Below are 18,416 nucleotides of genomic sequence, written 5' to 3'. Positions count from 1 at the left end.
GACTCTATCCTTTACAAAAATAACTTCTATCACAACTCACATTATTCAGATTAAGATGAACTTCCTTAAGAGTCTCATCCCTATCCAAATAAGTAGTTTGATGTCATCTAGGACTCTTGTCCTCTATTCGAATATCTCGGATTCCGGCATTATTGCACCGAACCTCGGCAATGCTGCAATCACCTTGGCAAATATGACTTGCCTACGTGGCACCTCAGCCGACATCTTGAAGGCACCTTGGCCACATAGCGTCATTATCAAAATATTTCCCGACAACTACCCCCCAAGTTCTATTACCTCAGCAACCTGAGGTGATGGAACCTACATCATTTCATCTTCTAACATGTCTGCTAAACAACATGCTAGAGATACTCTTCCGACCAAAAGCATGATTCGTTGGCGTCAAGAAACAAGGACTTAAGTGTCCACTCATTAAAAATCAAGAAACAATATGTTCTATCTTATCCAGGTCCAACATCTCGACATAGATCGCACTACTAGAAGAGATCATGACTTACTAGTTCAAGAACATGAAGACCTTAGTATCAACTCATTAGGAACCAAGAACAAACAAGTTTTGTCCCATCCAAACTCAACATCTCAACGGAGATCAACATCTCAACTAAGATCAACATCTCAACTAAAATTATCATGTCAACCAAGATCAATATCTCAACCGAGATTATCATGTCAACCAAGATCAACATCTCAACCGAGATCGCACTTCTCAATCAAGATCATCATCTCAACCGAGATCGCACTTTTCAACTAAGATCATCATCTCAACCGAGATCGCATTACTAGCCGAGGTCATAACTCGCTAGTTCAAGAACATTAAGATTTGAAATCTATCATCTCAACCTCCATACCAACATCATGACGTGTCACCTCTTCATCGGTTCCCAATACGTCTCATAATTGACACACGCCGCCCTATTAGACGCCATCGGCCATCATTCGTCTCCCAAGAAACTTGAATCATTACAATCTGTCACCTCTTTCCATTTCAACAAAACCTTTTCATTTTCCCATTTCATCTTTCCCTGTGTCTCCAGACTCCCTCTCTTTTGGCCTTTACAAACCATCATCGTTGTTCTTGAAGCATTCATTGCTATGAATAGTCCATTTGTGCCCAAGGTTCAAACTCTACCAGCTAAACTAGACTAGTAGCCAAACCCTTCATCAGCTGCTCCATGCATCAACCCACCATCTCAATGGTAGTACAAACACCAATATAGCGACAATCTTGCAGCTAGAACCATGAACAGGAAACACCGAGGTTCTAAGCTCCCAGCCTTAGACCTTGACAATCATTCAATCACCTTGTCTACGAGTAACCATCACCGTAACCAATGACAACATGTCTTGTCGAACTCTTGTAGTAGAAGACCTTTTGCTGACATCTCTAATGTCATAACTGTGTGATCCGCTCCGTCTTCTTATAGTCGATCCAACATGCTCATGTCTCCAGCAACTCAACATCTCAGAAGAGAAGCATATGGAGCAAAAGAACCAAGTTACAGCACGGAGTAGACACAAAGTCCTATCAAGAAGGCCAAGATTTTGTCCGAGATCAATATAAGGAACATGTCAACATCTCAGATAAAATCATCATCTCGGATCATGTCATCTTGAGTATAAGTGCTATCTTGGATACCTTCATCTCACCAATTTTTTAAAAAAATTTCACAAACTATTACTTTCAAATCACTGACTCAGTCTTCATTAACTCATCTTTGCTCTCTGTCCCTCTTAATGTGAATATAAATACAACTCATGTTCACATTAGAAATACATCATCTGAATCTTGTTTAAGTCTGACTTAGACATCCATGACCGAGGTCATCGTGTTTGGCTCACCCAACTAAACACTTAAGGCTTGACGTTAGTGTACTGAGAGTACTATCTACTTCGGCTTTTCACTCAAACTAGCCAAAACATGGCTAGTTTCGTCTTGTTTCACATTGACATATCGCCTTATACTTAGTTCAACTCTACCAATATGACAAGTCTAAGTTAATCACCTTGTTCACCATGAGAACATCGCCTGATTCTTGCCTAAGTCTAACGTAGACATCCATAACTGAGGTCATCGCGTTTGGCTTGCCCAAACTAAACACTTGAGGCTTGACCTCAGTGTACCAAGAGTACTATCTACTTTGGCTTTTCGCACAAACCGACCAAAATATGGCAAGTTTTGCTTTGTTTTATACTGAAACATCGCCTTATGCTTAGTTCAACTCTGTCATCATGGTAAGTCTAAGTTAATCACCTTGTTTACCATGGGAGCATCGCTTTATACTTAGTTCAACTCTGCCATCATGGCAAGTCTAAGTTAATCGCCTTGTTCACCACGAGAACATCGCCTTAAGACTTTTTCAATTTTATCTCATAATCATAAACAACATTTTTGTAATGAACAAAGTCAATACTAGTATTTTATTAATACTTTGGCTGAGGTTATTGACACCAATAGAGCCGAGCTCCAAATTTCGTCAAGCCACATTCCAAGGCCTCGATAATCTCTTATCGTCAAGATCTTCTAATCTTAGGTAAGCTTTGTTTTATCTTAACTATGTTCGCCTCCGGTAAGTTCTGATCTTTTCAAAATTGTTGACTTAGGTCAAACTCTTGTCTTCTCAGACCTACTCATCTAGGCCTAGATCTTTTCTTTTGGATCTGGGATTTGTTCACTTAGGCTAAGTTTTTGTCTTCTCGGACCTAATAATCTAGGCCAAGATCTTGTCTTTTGGGATCTAGGATCTGCTCACTTAGGCTAAGCTCTTGGCTTCTAGGACCTACTCATCTAGGCCGAGATCTTATCTTCTAGGATCTGAGATCTGCTCACTTAGGTTGAGCTCTTATCTTATCGGACCTACCCATCTAGGATGAGATCTTGTCTTTTGGATCTGGGATCTGCTCACTTAGGTTGAGCTCTTGTTTTCTCACACCTACTTATCTAGGCTGAGATCTTGTCTTCTGAAATCTGGGATCTATTCACTTAGGTTGAGCTCTTGGCTTCTCGGATCTACTCATCTAGGCCAAGATCTTGTCTTCTGGTATCTGTTTCACCTAGGCCATGCTCTTCCATCTTGGATCTGCTTCACCTAGGCCATGCTCTTCTACCTAGGATTTGCTCCACCTAGGCCATGGTTTTCCATCTTGGATCTACTTCACCTAGGCCAATGTCTTTTTTACTTGAAGGTCGTCTTCATCTCCTCGGGAGTGCTCATGCCCTCTTATTTTTCATTCATCCCTTCCAGAAAGGTCTTCATTTCGTCAATGTTGACGTATTCTCCATCTTCGCTGAAGTCGTCGTCGCTGACACATTAATCTTGCACAATGATGGCCATCTATTCTAACTAAGTTTCTACAGACGGCGCCAAATTGTGGGTGTTAATTTCAGGCCACACAACTAAACAGAGAATTCAGCTGGAGAGCACATGATAGAGTAGATGAAATCAACCACCTGCAAACAAGAAAATGAGAATACCGTGGTGGTTCATCCACCCAAGGGCATTCCGACAATCAACTTAGTCAATCAATCTCTCAAAGATCTCGCACAAGCATTCAATACACAAATTAAAGCATACTTTAGACCCAGAGGGGGTGCCTTACTTTTATAATGATTAGTGTCCAACTTTCCGTAGAAGTCTTATTTCATGGGACTCTATCCTTTACAAGAATAACATCTATCACAACTCACTCTATTCAGATTAAGATGAACTTCTTCAAGAGTCCCATCTCTATCCAAATAGGTAGCTTAATGTCATTTAGGACTCTTATCTTCTATCTGAATATCTCGGAGTCTGACATTATTGTATCGAACCTCGGCAATGCCACAATCACCTCGGCAAACATAACTTGCCCACATGGCACCTCGGCCGACATCTTGAAGGCACTTTGGCCACGTGGCGTCATTCTCAAAATACTTCCCCACAAAGAAAATTGTATGAAATTAAACAATCAATTGTGCAAGAATCCAACACCATATTCCTGCAAATCTAACACCAACTACGATACATCTACACACAAAAATTAATAATAATGAAAAAGAAATAAACAGCTTAAGAAAGAATCCTTTAAACCCGTAATTAAGAATGCACAAGGGTGATTAATTGAATTAATCAATTAATTAAAATGTGACACTCTTAATAATTATGCATGTTTTTCATTTGTTGTAAACTCAAACGTGGGTTATGTAAAGTTTGAGTGATAGCTGTGGTAGCTGGTAAGATACCTTATTACACCGATCTCCTCTGTGATTTAGAGAATACAAGAAGTTTCAAAGCTTGACATAATTATATTAGGTTCTTTTATATTGTATTTGGATTATAAATTTGGATAGAGTTCTAAAAAAGGAAAAGGGGAATGAAGAAAAAAAATTTAGGTTTTGTATTTCATTCATATTATCTTACCTTTTTTTCCGTTCTATTTTCTAAATCTCTACTCAAATTTACGATCCAAATATAACCTTAAGGTTTTAATTCACAATAAGACTTATCTTATTTTTCATTAATAATTCGTTAGTCATATAAATATAATTTTGTCACATTATTTATACTGAAATGTATATTTTATTCGTTTATCCTAATGAATTCACACTATTTATATTAATTTTGACCACTTTAATCAACTAAAAAGGGAGTCAATAAAATAATTGAGCATAATTTCAAAACCTCTGCTCCTAATCAATGGGCCAAAAGTTCAAATTTTGTTACATACAACACCCCCTCCTAAGCTACATGTCTATAATGTATCCAAAAAAAATAAAATAAAAAAATATAAAAAAATTGGATTTTAAAAGTAAAATTGTGTGACCTTTAGAAGTGATGATTGATTCTTTTAATCTAACAGATCAGCCTATGCTAGAAATTAGAAAGATCTAGATTTAGGTCACACTATTTTACAGGATTTAAAGCAACAAAGACCAAAAAAGAAAAAGAAAAAGAAAAAAAAAAAAACAAATGATGAATGCAAAATAATTAGGTGGCTACAAATTTTGAAGTCGAGCTACTAGGAAAGCTACACTAGGGTTCATCTTTTTTACTCTTTTTTAACTATTTAAAGTGAAAAGTGTGCTCATGAATTAATCATAGGGGGCTGATTTAATTTACTTAGGTCAGGCTATGGTGAAATGGATTAAAAAAAGAAAAAGAAAAAGGATTATGGCCTAAAACCTCATGAATAATTACTTTACTAATTTTCTTAAGTCAACCAATATAGAAGAGCGGAGTTAGAATTTTTGTTCAATAAAGGCAAATTCTTGCATAGAAATTTACATAACATTTGTTTTTGTTTGACAATTGATGAAAGTACTAATAAAAGTTTGAATCGTGTTCGTGTCAATTTAAACAATAAATTTATGTATATTATTGTATTGAATGACGACTATGAAAATACTTTGAAATTGTTTCAGTTAATTATCTTTCAATGTCATTTAAATTTGGCATACAGATATAAATAATAAATAAAAAGCAAATTTTGAATTTTTTTAAGTAAAATTAATATGTTTAGAATTACAATGAAACCAATCTTGAAAAATAGTTTTAAACTATATATAGGTGAATGGATAAAAATAAATGAATAGTATTATGGCCTAAAGCCCCATAAATAATTACTAGTCGTCTTAAGTTAGAATTTTTGTTCAGTGGAGGCAAATTCTTGCATAGAACTTTACATGAAATTTGTTTTCATTTGACGATTGATAGAAGTACTAATAAAACTTGAATCATATGCTTGTCCCAATTTAAATCATAAATTTATGTGTATTAGTGTATTGAACGATTATGAAAATTCTTCAAAATTATCTCAGTCAATTATCTTTCAATGTCATTTCAATGTTTTTCATTGTCATTTAAATAAAAAATATTAAGGAAATTTTGATTTTGATTTTTTTTTTTTTGGTGGTAAAATTAATATGTCTAGAATTACAATGAGATCAATTTTGAAAAATAGTTTTCCACTATAGGTGAAATGGATATATAAAAAAAAATAGTATTATGGCCTAAAACTCCATAAATAATTACTGGCTGTCTCAAGTCAACCAATATAAAGGGTGAAGTTAGAATTTTTGTTTGGTAGGGGAAAATTCTTGCATAGAACTTTGCATAAATTTGTTTTCGTTTGACAATCGATATAAGTACTAATAAAAATTTGAATCATATGAATGTCCCGATTTAATCCATAAATTTATGTATATTAATGTATTAAACAATGATTATGAAGAATCTTTGAAATTTTCTTAGTCGTTTGGCAAGAGGCTATTTTAGTTAATTAGCCAAAAAGTTACTAAATTAGCCAAAAAGCCAACAACCCATACTAAAAAGTCAAAGATTATCTTTTCTCTCTATTTTTTGCACATCTTTTCGTAATTAGCCAAAAAGTCATCCCAAACATACAAGTTTTTTTTACCTACCTTTTTAACCAAATAGCCAAAAAGTTACTAAATTAGCATGTTCCCAAACGAAATGTCATTTAGATTTAGCACACAGAGATAAAAAAAATAAAACATAAAAAGGAAATTTTGAATTTTTTTATGCAAAATTAATATGTTTAGAATTACAATGAGAACAATTTTGGAAAATATTTTTGGACTATAGGTGAAACTATAAATTCTTAAAAAGTCAGTGAGGGTTAATTGCCCCTACTCGACCCAATTTAGATCATAGGTCCAACAACAAGGCAAACAACAATTTCCTTAACCTTTGGTAGGCAAATAAATTGGGACTCATTTTGTTTTTCCAAGAATATATGATGAGCAATTTTAAAATTAACCCATTCGCCCATGGGATACTTAGATGTGTTCGGTTGTAAAATAAAATAACTAAAAATTTGCAAAATTTAATATTTTCATTAAAATTATTAGTTCAGGTCAATTTGGAACACAAAGTTTAATTTGGTTAAAAAAAAAATCAATATAAAAAAAATATCTTAGCATTAAAATCTAAAATGGAAGGAAAAAAAATGTCAATTAATGGTGAGTTGAGTTTGTTGAAAGAAGAACAAGAAAAATTTAAAGGGTAAGTTGCTTAGTCATTATGTATTAGGAGGCTCATGAAAATGGAATCAAATTCTTTATGTAAGTAAACAAACACAAAAGGTGTAAATGATGTCATTTCTTAAATCCAAGTATTATAAATATGTTAAGATACATACTCTCTAGACATGCTTTGTGATCCACTAGCATTAAATAAGTCATATGATATGAGGATTGTTTAGGCATTGTTTGGGAACATGGTTTGGGGCTAAAATAGTCACAAAAAATAAAATAGGCTATTTTAGTCACAAAAAACAAAACATCAAATCCAACCCATAATCATTACAATCCTCTCTCACAAAAAAAATCAAAAAAGCTAAAAAGTCAAAAAGCTCTTCCCAAATCAGGCTAAAATAGCCCAGGTTAAAATAGCCAAAAAGCCAAAAAGTCAACCCACTTCCCAAACGGAGTTGTGTTTTGGCTTTTGTTTTATATTTTAAAATTTTGAGTTTTTGAAAACAAAAATATTGAAATGTTGGAAAATACCATTTTCATTTTTGCACAAAATAGTTTTCAAAAATTTGAAAACAACTTTATATATTTCTTAAAAAGTGAAGTATTTTGTATTGTATTTTTCAGAAATAAAAATAGAAAACCAAAAAACACACAACCAAACAAAAAATATTCTCATCTTATACACCAATAAGTTTGATGTTATGGTAAAATTAATATATTCTCAATCCTTTATTTCTATTAAAAAATTTTACCCATCAACTAAGTCATGAGCACTTAGACTTTAATTCCAACTTAAGGAAATCCTCTAAATGGATGCCATTCACTGCTTGAATTTTAAATTCTAACTTAAGATAAAAGGTAGTGTTTGTTACATTGATAATTTAAGCAATTTGTTGATATCTTTGGTTTGAAAAGTCATTAGAAGACAATGTCCCAACAAACACACTGGGTTTAAGCATGCAAGCTCACCTTTGTCATGAAATGTATGTGATTTGTTTTATTTATTTATTTTTTGCTAAGTTGGACCATTGTGGTAGGCCATCCACACAAGGTCCTTTTCCAACCAAATTAAAGTAGTTTGTGATTGGGTTGCAACATAAGGTGATGGGTAGATAATTCAAACTATTCAACATTATACAAGAATATTCAAAGAACAAGGATTAGTCCAATCTCATCCTCTCTTTCTCTCTCTGTCTAATCTTTCTAAAAGATAATGCTAGTTGCATAGGAAATTGAATAGCAATATGCACATAATAAAAATTCTTCTCTAGTATTTAGATTCATTTTAAATATAGTTGAAATCACATCTTAAATGAATATAATCATACATTGATTTTTTCTATGCAAAGTTGCATAATGTTAGGCGCCAAAAAAATTTAGGGAAAATTAAAAATAAAATAAAAAAAAAAGTTCTCAAGTCTTATAACAAAATAAATCTCAAGGTATCAATTTTTTCTTTTTTGTCAGTTTTACTTAACGGAAATAAGTGGATAGCTTAGATTAAAAATAAATAAAAAAAATTAGAGTTTAAATTGATAAAATTTAAAACTTAGAGTTTATTTTATTACGAGGCTCAAATTCTATTTTACTTTTTTTTATTTTTATAATTTTTCCAAAAAATGAACTTGCGACTTAAATTTGTTCTAGATGTGTTGCAAACCACATCAAAAATAAATTTGACTACTCATTGATTTTTCTATAAATATTAGTATATATATTTTTGTTTACGTAAAATCACTGTTTTTTAAATTATTGTATGCTAATGCATATTGCCCTTTTTTTTTTTTTTTTTCTCGATTGTGTGCTAATGCATAATGCCCATTTTTTTGGGGGGTCCATTCTAGCTTTTTGTTTTCCAAATTTGTTTACTTTTGGCTTTATACCCACCACACAAACAAGTTCCTTAGATAAGGCTGCTTAATTTAACAAAGACTTTTGATTAATTGGTTTGGATTAACTTCCACGACATTTCTAGCGGTGGCCGAAAGGTTTTTGGTTGATAATAAATGCTGTTAAATCACTACAATATATAAGAGTTTTAGAAATCAAATATTTTGATTTTTAAAAGTAAAAATATTGTTATAAAAGATATTTAGGGATCAATTTCTATCGTCATGAGAATAGTCACCTAAAAGTCTTCACGAAAAGTAAAAAACAAGGCTTTTAACAGCAAAAATTTAAAAATGTCACTAATAAATAGACTTTTAGGGACAAAATAATTTGGTCTCAAAATAGTTTATTTTTAGAGACAAAATTTAGTACCAAAAGGATAATAATTCACCACTAATGTCTAATTTTCATTGCTAAAAATGTAATAACAATATTTTTCGTAAAAAAAATATTTGATTCTAAAAAAATAATTTTATCCTTAAATTTTGGTCATAATACCTTAATTTTTTTTTTGTAGTGAATTGTGGCATTTAGATTAACATCGAGATAAAGAAAGTACGAAAAGAGAATCCAAATCCATAATAAATGCCCATCTAAAATTCCTCCAACTTGTTCGTATTTGATTTCTTTATTTCTTATTTAATGAGAAAAGAAAAGTATGGTACAATCCTCAAGGATAAACTTGCTAAATTTTCATAGCACAATCTTTTTGAGTTGGTGAAGATAAAATAAAATAAAAGAAGGGTATGTATTATTAATGCAAACCTAGGCATATATACTGTCTAAATAAATTATTTTATTGTATTTTATTTTATTTTGGGTGAAAATATTTCTTTAATTCTTCCTGTTAAAGTTGGTCGGATAGCTGTTTGAGAAGATTGTTCATTGTATAGATGATTTATTTTAATAATTTAGATGGCCAATTAACTTTTTTTGTTTTTGTTTGTTTTTAAATCCAATTGCAACCCTAAGTGGCTGTTTTATAAATACATTATCTTTGCAAACCTAAAAGCTGAATTGGTAAGATTAATTTTTTTTTTTTATATATAATTGTGATGTGCATTTGATGAGTTTAATCCTAATATCTACTGCTTAAATGGAACATTTTGCTCATATTTGTATATGTACATGTGTATATAGACTTTTGTAGTGTGTGAACATTACAATTAATTATAATTGGTCTATTATAATGAAAAAGTGAGACGACTCCACTCATCGATCAATAAGTGTGTAATGTTCACACAAGGCGAACAAATTTATTCTATGCGCATATGTATCCTTATGAAGCAGGGACTTAGAACATACATCTTAATTTCCATAATAATTGTCTTGGTGCCATCTTCATGAATTTATTTGTCTAGTCGCGTAATGCTTGTGGAATAAGAAAATTTTATGATTTAGCCTCTTTCGCAGTTTTAGTGCGAAAGAAATCACAAAAAATTAATTTTGATAATATAAATTGTCTCATTATGAGATTTAAGATCTTCATTAATTGACTTGGATGTAATACAAAGATTTTGGTAATGCGAGAATTTTATAGTCATTGATCAACTATTTTCAAGCAAATTGCTAGTTCCCACTAAAAATAACAAGGAAGCATATCTCGGACAAGTAATTCCATAGTATAGATATTTAATATTTTATAGCATTGTGATTGATAGAGAAGATGGGTAGACAAAGTATTGTATTATGTGATTGAGGAATATAAGGAGGTATAATGAATGATGATTGGCTAGGGAGTACGGATACATGGTACTCCGAAAATATTTTATAATTTCCCCCTAGATAGCTTGAAGGGCTTCACAACCTAATAAAAAAAAACAAAATTACAAAAAAAAATTCCTTCAGAGATTAAGCCTTGTAATAAAATAAACTTTGAGTTTTTAATTTTGTCAATTTAAATCTCAAACTTTTGATTTATTTTCAATTTAAACCATTTGTCTATTTTTGTTAAGAAAATTAATGAAAAAAATGTGTATTTGAGTCATTAAACTTAATGACAAATTGTATTTTACACATTTTATACATACTTATATTGAGTTTAATGACTAAAATATTTTTTTCACCAATTTTACTTAACGAAAATAAACAAATGATTTATATTGAAAACAAATTAAAAAATTAGGTTTAAATTGATAAAATTGAAAACTCAGCATTTATTTTGTTACAAGACTCAAATTTTGAGGTCTTTTTTTTTTTTTTTTTTTTTCGCCTAAAAAAAAACTATAAAGAATAAAATAATAAGGATAGGCCTGGGCACAACATTAATGTTATTTTATTATGATTTTCATACATTCAAAATATGAAAACAATCTCTTTTTGGGACACGTTTGACTATTTTATAATTGGATTTGAGAGAGCGTTTGAGTTTGGTAGGCCTATTTTAGAATCAATTTGGGTGATTTGAATCGTTTATTTTTTGGGACTCGTTAAGTAGAATATTATCAATAGCTACATTGTTAGAATTTACCATAAACCTACCACCACTACCACCTCACCTACTCCACTAAACCTAACCCACTACACCACTACCACCTCCACTTCACCTACTCCACCTCTCCACTAAACCTAACCCACTACACCACTACCACCTCCACTTCACCTACTCCACCTCTCCACCTACTCCCAAACACACTCCTATATAATAGGAATCCTTGTAATTGTAATATACACAATTCAATACAATCTATCAATAATACAATTCTCTCTATATTTTTATACATTAAATCTTGCATGGTATCAGAGCAAGGTTAAACAACTTAGTAATTCCGCTTCATCGGCGGGCGGCAATCTCGCCTTGGCCGCCCACCGGACAAACCCAAATTTCCTTCATTTCTTCTTCACTAGTAGTTCTGTATTTGGTTCTTCGACAACTCCTAATGTGTTTGGCTCAAGCACTGTTTTTGGTCTCAGTTCTTCAGCTTCCTCTTCGGAGACGAACTCCATTAGCACCAGTGGTGCCACTTCAAGCTTATTTAATTCCACTTGGCAGCCCACCAAGCCTTCATTTAACTCAACATTTAGTTCTGCGTCTCTGTCAACTGGGTTCTCCTTTGGAGCATCCTCGGTTTCTGTTGCTGCTACCAACAGTGCCCCTATGATGTTTGGTTCAACCGCTCCATCGCCAGGGCTCGCCTTTCAATTTGGTAGCCAACAACCAAATCAGAGCGCTCCGCAAAATCCATCTCTATTTCAGTCATCGGGTAGTCTAGAATTTGGTGCTGGAGACAGCTTTTCATTGGGTTCTGGTGCGACCACTGACTAGTCTGGTCGAAAAATTGTCAAAGTAAAACACAAGAACCGGAAGAAGTAAGACATTAATGTTGCAGGTAATTGGTTTCTTGGCCATCACCCACGGTTATATGGGTTAATGTGAAGATTATTGTTATTCTCAGTCTCAGGGTTCTCTTTTTGGCACCAGTGGTGGAACTGGGGTTGCAACTGTTACGCAGAGCATGCCAATTCACTTTGGGTCATCCACCACCCACTTTTGCCCCACCAGTGCATGATTCTCGGACAGGGTGCCAGGCACCAATACATGCCACTCTGCACCATATCATCCACCCACTTTTATTTTATTATATAATCCACATACCCATCATTCTTTTTCCCACTCAAATATATTATACTAGCCTTCATTGATTCCACTGGCTTCCAACACTTCATTTTATTTTTATTTTTTTTTTATTATTATTATTTTCAAAAAAAAAAAAAAAAAAAAAAAAGCGCAGAGGAAGATCTGCACACCAAACTCATTTTATTCATGTCGGGACTCATCCCAATCACCATGTTTCAACATACAAAAAAAAAAAAAAAAAAAAAAAAAAATACAAAGAAACAACCACATTCACAGGTGGGATTTTTCTTCTCTACTCTGCCGCCGGTCTTTTCTTCTTGCCTCCGTCCTGGGCGGCCCTTGCCGGTGCTGCCTCCGTGTTTCCCACTCCACTGGGCACGATCACTACTCCCTGCTCCTCCACTGCAGTATATGGCGGCCCTCCAAATCGGAACATCACGGTGGCCTTCCGCTTCAGCTCCTTGTTTTCTGCCCTTAGCACGCTTATCTCTGCTCGCGCATCCTTATACATGCGTTGGAGCAGAGCCAGCTGGGAGTTTAAATGCTGCACCTCATTTGTCCTACTCTGCAGCCGGTTCGACAAATTTGTGACCGCCGTCATGCTTTCCACACATGCCTTCAGAGTATACTGATTTGCTTCCACATCCGACTGCACTGCCATTCTTTGCTCCACAGACCGCATCGGAAAGTTCAGCGGAGTAAACTCCGGGGCACTCGGTTGAGGTTCCAGTGCTACCGCTCCAGTTCTCTCTCTTGTTGACTCGTTGAGGTCGGGAAAGAGGGTGAGCAGACTCCGGGAAGACGAGGCCATTTTCTGGGCAACAAAGTGTTACAGACTATTTTCTGGGCAACAGAGTATTACAGACTATCTCTCTCCGCAAACGGAACTATCTTTCTCAGCAACACGAAGGATTTTTCAGAGGTTTCTCTCAGTTTTTTCTCTGCCTCAGCCTCTGCCTTCGTCTTGGTTAAATAGCCGAGGCTGCCACGCGCATCGCGCGCCTCTTGACGCCCGACAAACTGGCACGCCTTTTCATGGCACATCTTTTGATAAAGTGGACACGCCTTTTGATGGCACGTCTTTTGATGGCACGCCTTTTGATGGCACGCCTTTTTATGAATTGGGCGCACCTTTTGAGGATGCGATTTTTTAAGGGGTCCGACAAGACTCTGTAAACTGTCCCGACATTGATTCCGGTTAGCTCCTTTATGGGTCCGACAAGACTCTGTAAACTGTCCCGACATTGATTCCGGTTAGCTCCTTTATGGGTCCGACAAGACTCTGTAAACTGTCCCGACATTGATTCCGGTTAGCTCCTTTGTGTTAGAATTTACCATAAACCTACCACCACTACCACCTCACCTACTCCACTAAACCTAACCCACTACACCACTACCACCTCCACTTCACCTACTCCACCTCTCCACTAAACCTAACCCACTACACCACTACCACCTCCACTTCACCTACTCCACCTCTCCACCTACTCCCAAACACACTCCTATATAATAGGAATCCTTGTAATTGTAATATACACAATTCAATACAATCTATCAATAATACAATTCTCTCTATATTTTTATACATTAAATCTTGCACATGCTTGAATCATATTTGAATTGACGACAAATATAGTTTCAAGAATAATCATTTATTTTTGAGTGAATTACACCAATGGTCCCTATAGTTTGGGGTTTGTGTCACTATGGTCCATGACTTTTTAATTCTGACATATTTGACCTTAAATTTTGAATTTTGTTTCAAATAAGGACAATTTAAGATACTATTGAATTTTTCAAGGGCAAATTCGTCAATTTAATAAAATATAAATTAATTTGACAAAAATAAAAGTCAAAAAATTATTTTTTGATTTTTTAAAATTATTTCTACGTACTAAAGATAAAATTATATAAAATTGATAAATCTTTTAAACATTTATTTATTTATTTTTTTACAAAATTAATTTTTATTATGTATTTGGATAATGATCATGTAAAATTAATTTTTAAAAATTAATCATGTAATTTTTATTAATTTTTATCAATTTTACATAATTTTATCTTTGATGGGTAGAAATAATTTTTAAAATTTTTAAAATATTTTTTTGACATTTATTTTTGTTAAATTAGTTTATATTTTATCAAAATAACGATTTTGCCCTTGAAATTAAGCAATGGTATGTTCAATTGTCCTTATTTGAAACAATATTCAAAATTAAAGGTCAAATGCGTCACAATTAAAAAGTCAGGGATTAAAGTGACACGAGCCCCAAACTATAGGGGCTGTTAGTGTAATTTGCCATTTATTTTTTGTAATAGAAATTTGATTCAAACATTTAGTTGTTGATATCTGATCATCTTGATTTTTTTTGCATGAATATTCTATTCAACGAGTTTTAAAAAATGAACGATTTAAATAATTGAAATGGGACATGTTGTGGTTTCACGCCCTCTCTTAAATTCTCTCATATTAAGATGTGAATATTAAAAAGGTCTAACCCTTTACAATTATTCTAGTGACAAGAACTTGATAGGTTGAACTGTCCTAAACCAATGAGGTCATAGTGATCACGCTAGGGCCACTATTGAATTCAAATAATTTGTAATGTATTAAAATAACGTAATTTAAAAAAAAATTAAATTAAATTAAATAAACAAAATGACATCATTTTGAGAGCAAGACTTAAAAAACAAAAAAGAGAATATTTAGGCGCTTCTCCCTCCTATTCCTTCCGAGACAATATTATTTTCAAACATTACAAACAGCGCACTATAGAAAATTCAGATTTCACTCTATTACTTTTTATGTCTAAAATTTAGAAGATTGGAGCCTCTCTAACCTTCAACAAAATGTTACATACATGAATTAAAAACCTACAAATGCAATTGTCCCATGTGGTAAAAAAGGTTGGTCCCATTTCAATCTCAAGTTTTGGGACTTGGTGTAATGGTGGCCAAGTCCAAAGTGACATTTGTTTGAGGTACTTTTAAACTAGCCACACGCAAAGACAAGCTTCCAAAGATATCGATAGAGCCTAACAAATACCAAACATATACAACTTTGGTCAATTTGTAGACCCCCACCAGACTAGTCACATGTTACCAATTGCCCTTACTTTACATGGATGGGATATATTTATTGACATGTTGTAGTGTGACTGGGACACGTGTAAACATGTGGTTGGATAGACTAGTTCACATTTGAAATGATAAAGTTTTGTATGTGTGTAGGGCCCTTCTTGTTTCTTGTATGCAAAAGGTGAGATTGAGCCCACCATGATCTGTTCAAAGATAGGATATGAACTTTTGAAAGAGATAATGGTTGGAGTTGTAAAAGCATATATATATATATATATATTAGAGGTGTACATAGAATTTTGAAATGAATATGTCATATATTTAAAACAGTTACAATCCGTTTGAATTGAAAAAAGGCAAAAAATGATTATAATATCTATCTAGATAAAAGAATAAAAGAATAAAAGAATAAAAGAAAAAAGGAATGATTGTAACTTTCATTATCATGTCTAGATTAGTAAAAAAAATAAAGTATGCGATATAGAGATATGTATGAGGTTTATTTTTCTTTCTTTTTATTTTAATGGATAATCTCAATATTATAAAAAAAATATACAATCAATCAATTTATTTCTTATCAAATTTCAATACTTCTGATGAGAATTTAAATTTATAAAATAAAAAATTTAATTTTTTACTATTTCTTACCTAACTTATAAATTAAATATGAGAAAAAGAATCTCTTTCGTATCATTTCTCATCCAATCACTCAATCCATCCAAACGGAGTTTTAAGATATGAGAATCATGACAATTACTATGAACAATGCTAATTTAATGGATTAGGTTTGTCTCCAGTACACTGCGAAAATTGGAGGATATTTTTGGGTCTTGTGGAGTTCACTATGGGACCCGTTTTGACAATTTGAATCATTCATGTTGTCGGATATTATGGATCATTTTAAAAAAAAGTCATATTAATTCAATTATTATAACTATAAAATTTTATTATATTTTCCTTAAAAAAAGAATTTTTTTTTTTCAAAATTATATAGTTATTGTTCATTTTTTTTTAAGAGAAATATAATAAAATCATATAGTTATAATTATCGGATCACTATTAATTTTTTGCGTGAATAATCTATATATAAAATTTAATAAAATAAATATTTTAAATTGTTGAAATAAATCTGCAATAGAACGCGTGAACTCAACGATACCCACCGATTCACTATAAAGACCAGCTATTCCAATTATACCCTAGCTATTCTAATTATACAAAAGTCCTAACAAAAGTTTCTTACAAAATATATATTTTATATAATAGTATATATATAAGTATATTCAAAATGTGATGGACTAGGTCCATTTCATACATATCAACCTCTTGAATTTATTAATTTCATACTATATATAATTATGCATAGATATCTTTGTGGGTTGTGATTGAGCAATGCTTTTTCCTAGGAAGCTGCTTCCATAGATGAACCATGGGTTGAGTAATGCTTATATTTTAAGAAACAGCTAACATCAAGTTTATCCTAATCTCTTTCTTTTATTTAATTCTTCTTCTTTTTTATTTTTTATTTTTTATTTTTTTTTCTTTTTAACTTTCAAGGAATAACACATGCAAGTACCAAGATAAGGCATCCATCACCATTACAATTGATTTTTCAACCTTGATTGTAAATTTGTAAGCCTATCTTTATTGGCTTGCTAATTACTAGACAAGATTGAGATCAAAGTATTGATCTAATAGATAAAGTATTTTTTTAGGGGAAATTACCATTTAGGTGGGGTCTTTTAAAATTCTTACACATTAATGAAAAAATTTATAATTATAATTATTAATATTTGTAATATTTATCATATTTTTTTTAAAATAATTTTTCTGACTGCCACTTATAGGTAATTAATTCTTCCTTCTCCTTATTTTTTTTTTCATTTTTTTTTTTATATTTTTATATCTAGTATGATATTTGAGTTTGGGCTTTATGTCTTTGTGATGCAAATTTTCTTTTCCTTATTTTTCTTCTATAGATTGTAAAAAATAATAATCTGTAAAATAAAATGGGTTAGTTTTTAAAGAATGTCCTATGTGGCATATTTAAGTTAAGACTAAATAAAATTTAATAGTTTCAAAAATATTCTGTGGTATAGTAGGGAGTTATGATTGAACAAATCTAATAATGAGTGTAATTTCTCAAATAATAAAATACTTTCTTGAACATACAATTTTGCTAGTAATAACATGACATAAAGTATATGTTGAATTAATCTTTCTCAAAAATAAGATTTTTTTTTTTCTTTTGGAATCCAAAGCCGTAATCTAAAAGAAAGAAAGTTTTAATGTGACAACACTTGAGATGAGAAACTCTTTAAAAAAAAAAAGAAAAAAAAGGTACCTAAGAAATTAAATTAACTTGGACTATATGATCTTTTTCCAACATAGGTTGTTTAGTATGAGAATTTATTGGGTTAGCGTGATCTATGACTTGGTGGTTTACTTGCTTAGTAATAAGATGAAGCATGATCATTTTGTATAAATAAAAGAATAAGAATGAAGTGATCATGCACATTCCTATTATTAGAATAACACATTACCTATTTTATAAGTTAGATTTACTAAATAATTTTTTCTATTCTACACAAATGACATTGCAGTATGCTCATAATTGTCCGAAAATTAACATGTCAAGTTAAATGCATTGTGAATTGCTCTTACACGTAATTTCATAAAGACATATCGCTATATTTGTTGTGATCTTGAAATATTCATAGAACAAAATGAAAATTTAAAAGATTCATGGATGACGTTGATAAGATGGATAGATCACGGTCATTAGAATTGATATGCATGTCAATACATTTATTCTAAATGTTCAAGAACATTTTTTAGATTTTAGTTCCTATGTACTTCACAATTACTTCATAAAAT

This window comes from Camellia sinensis, chromosome 4 (genome assembly GCF_055761805.1).
Source record: "Camellia sinensis isolate YWXY chromosome 4, ASM5576180v1, whole genome shotgun sequence".
NCBI lineage: Eukaryota > Viridiplantae > Streptophyta > Magnoliopsida > Ericales > Theaceae > Camellia > Camellia sinensis.
This window is presented reverse-complemented; position numbering follows the sequence as displayed.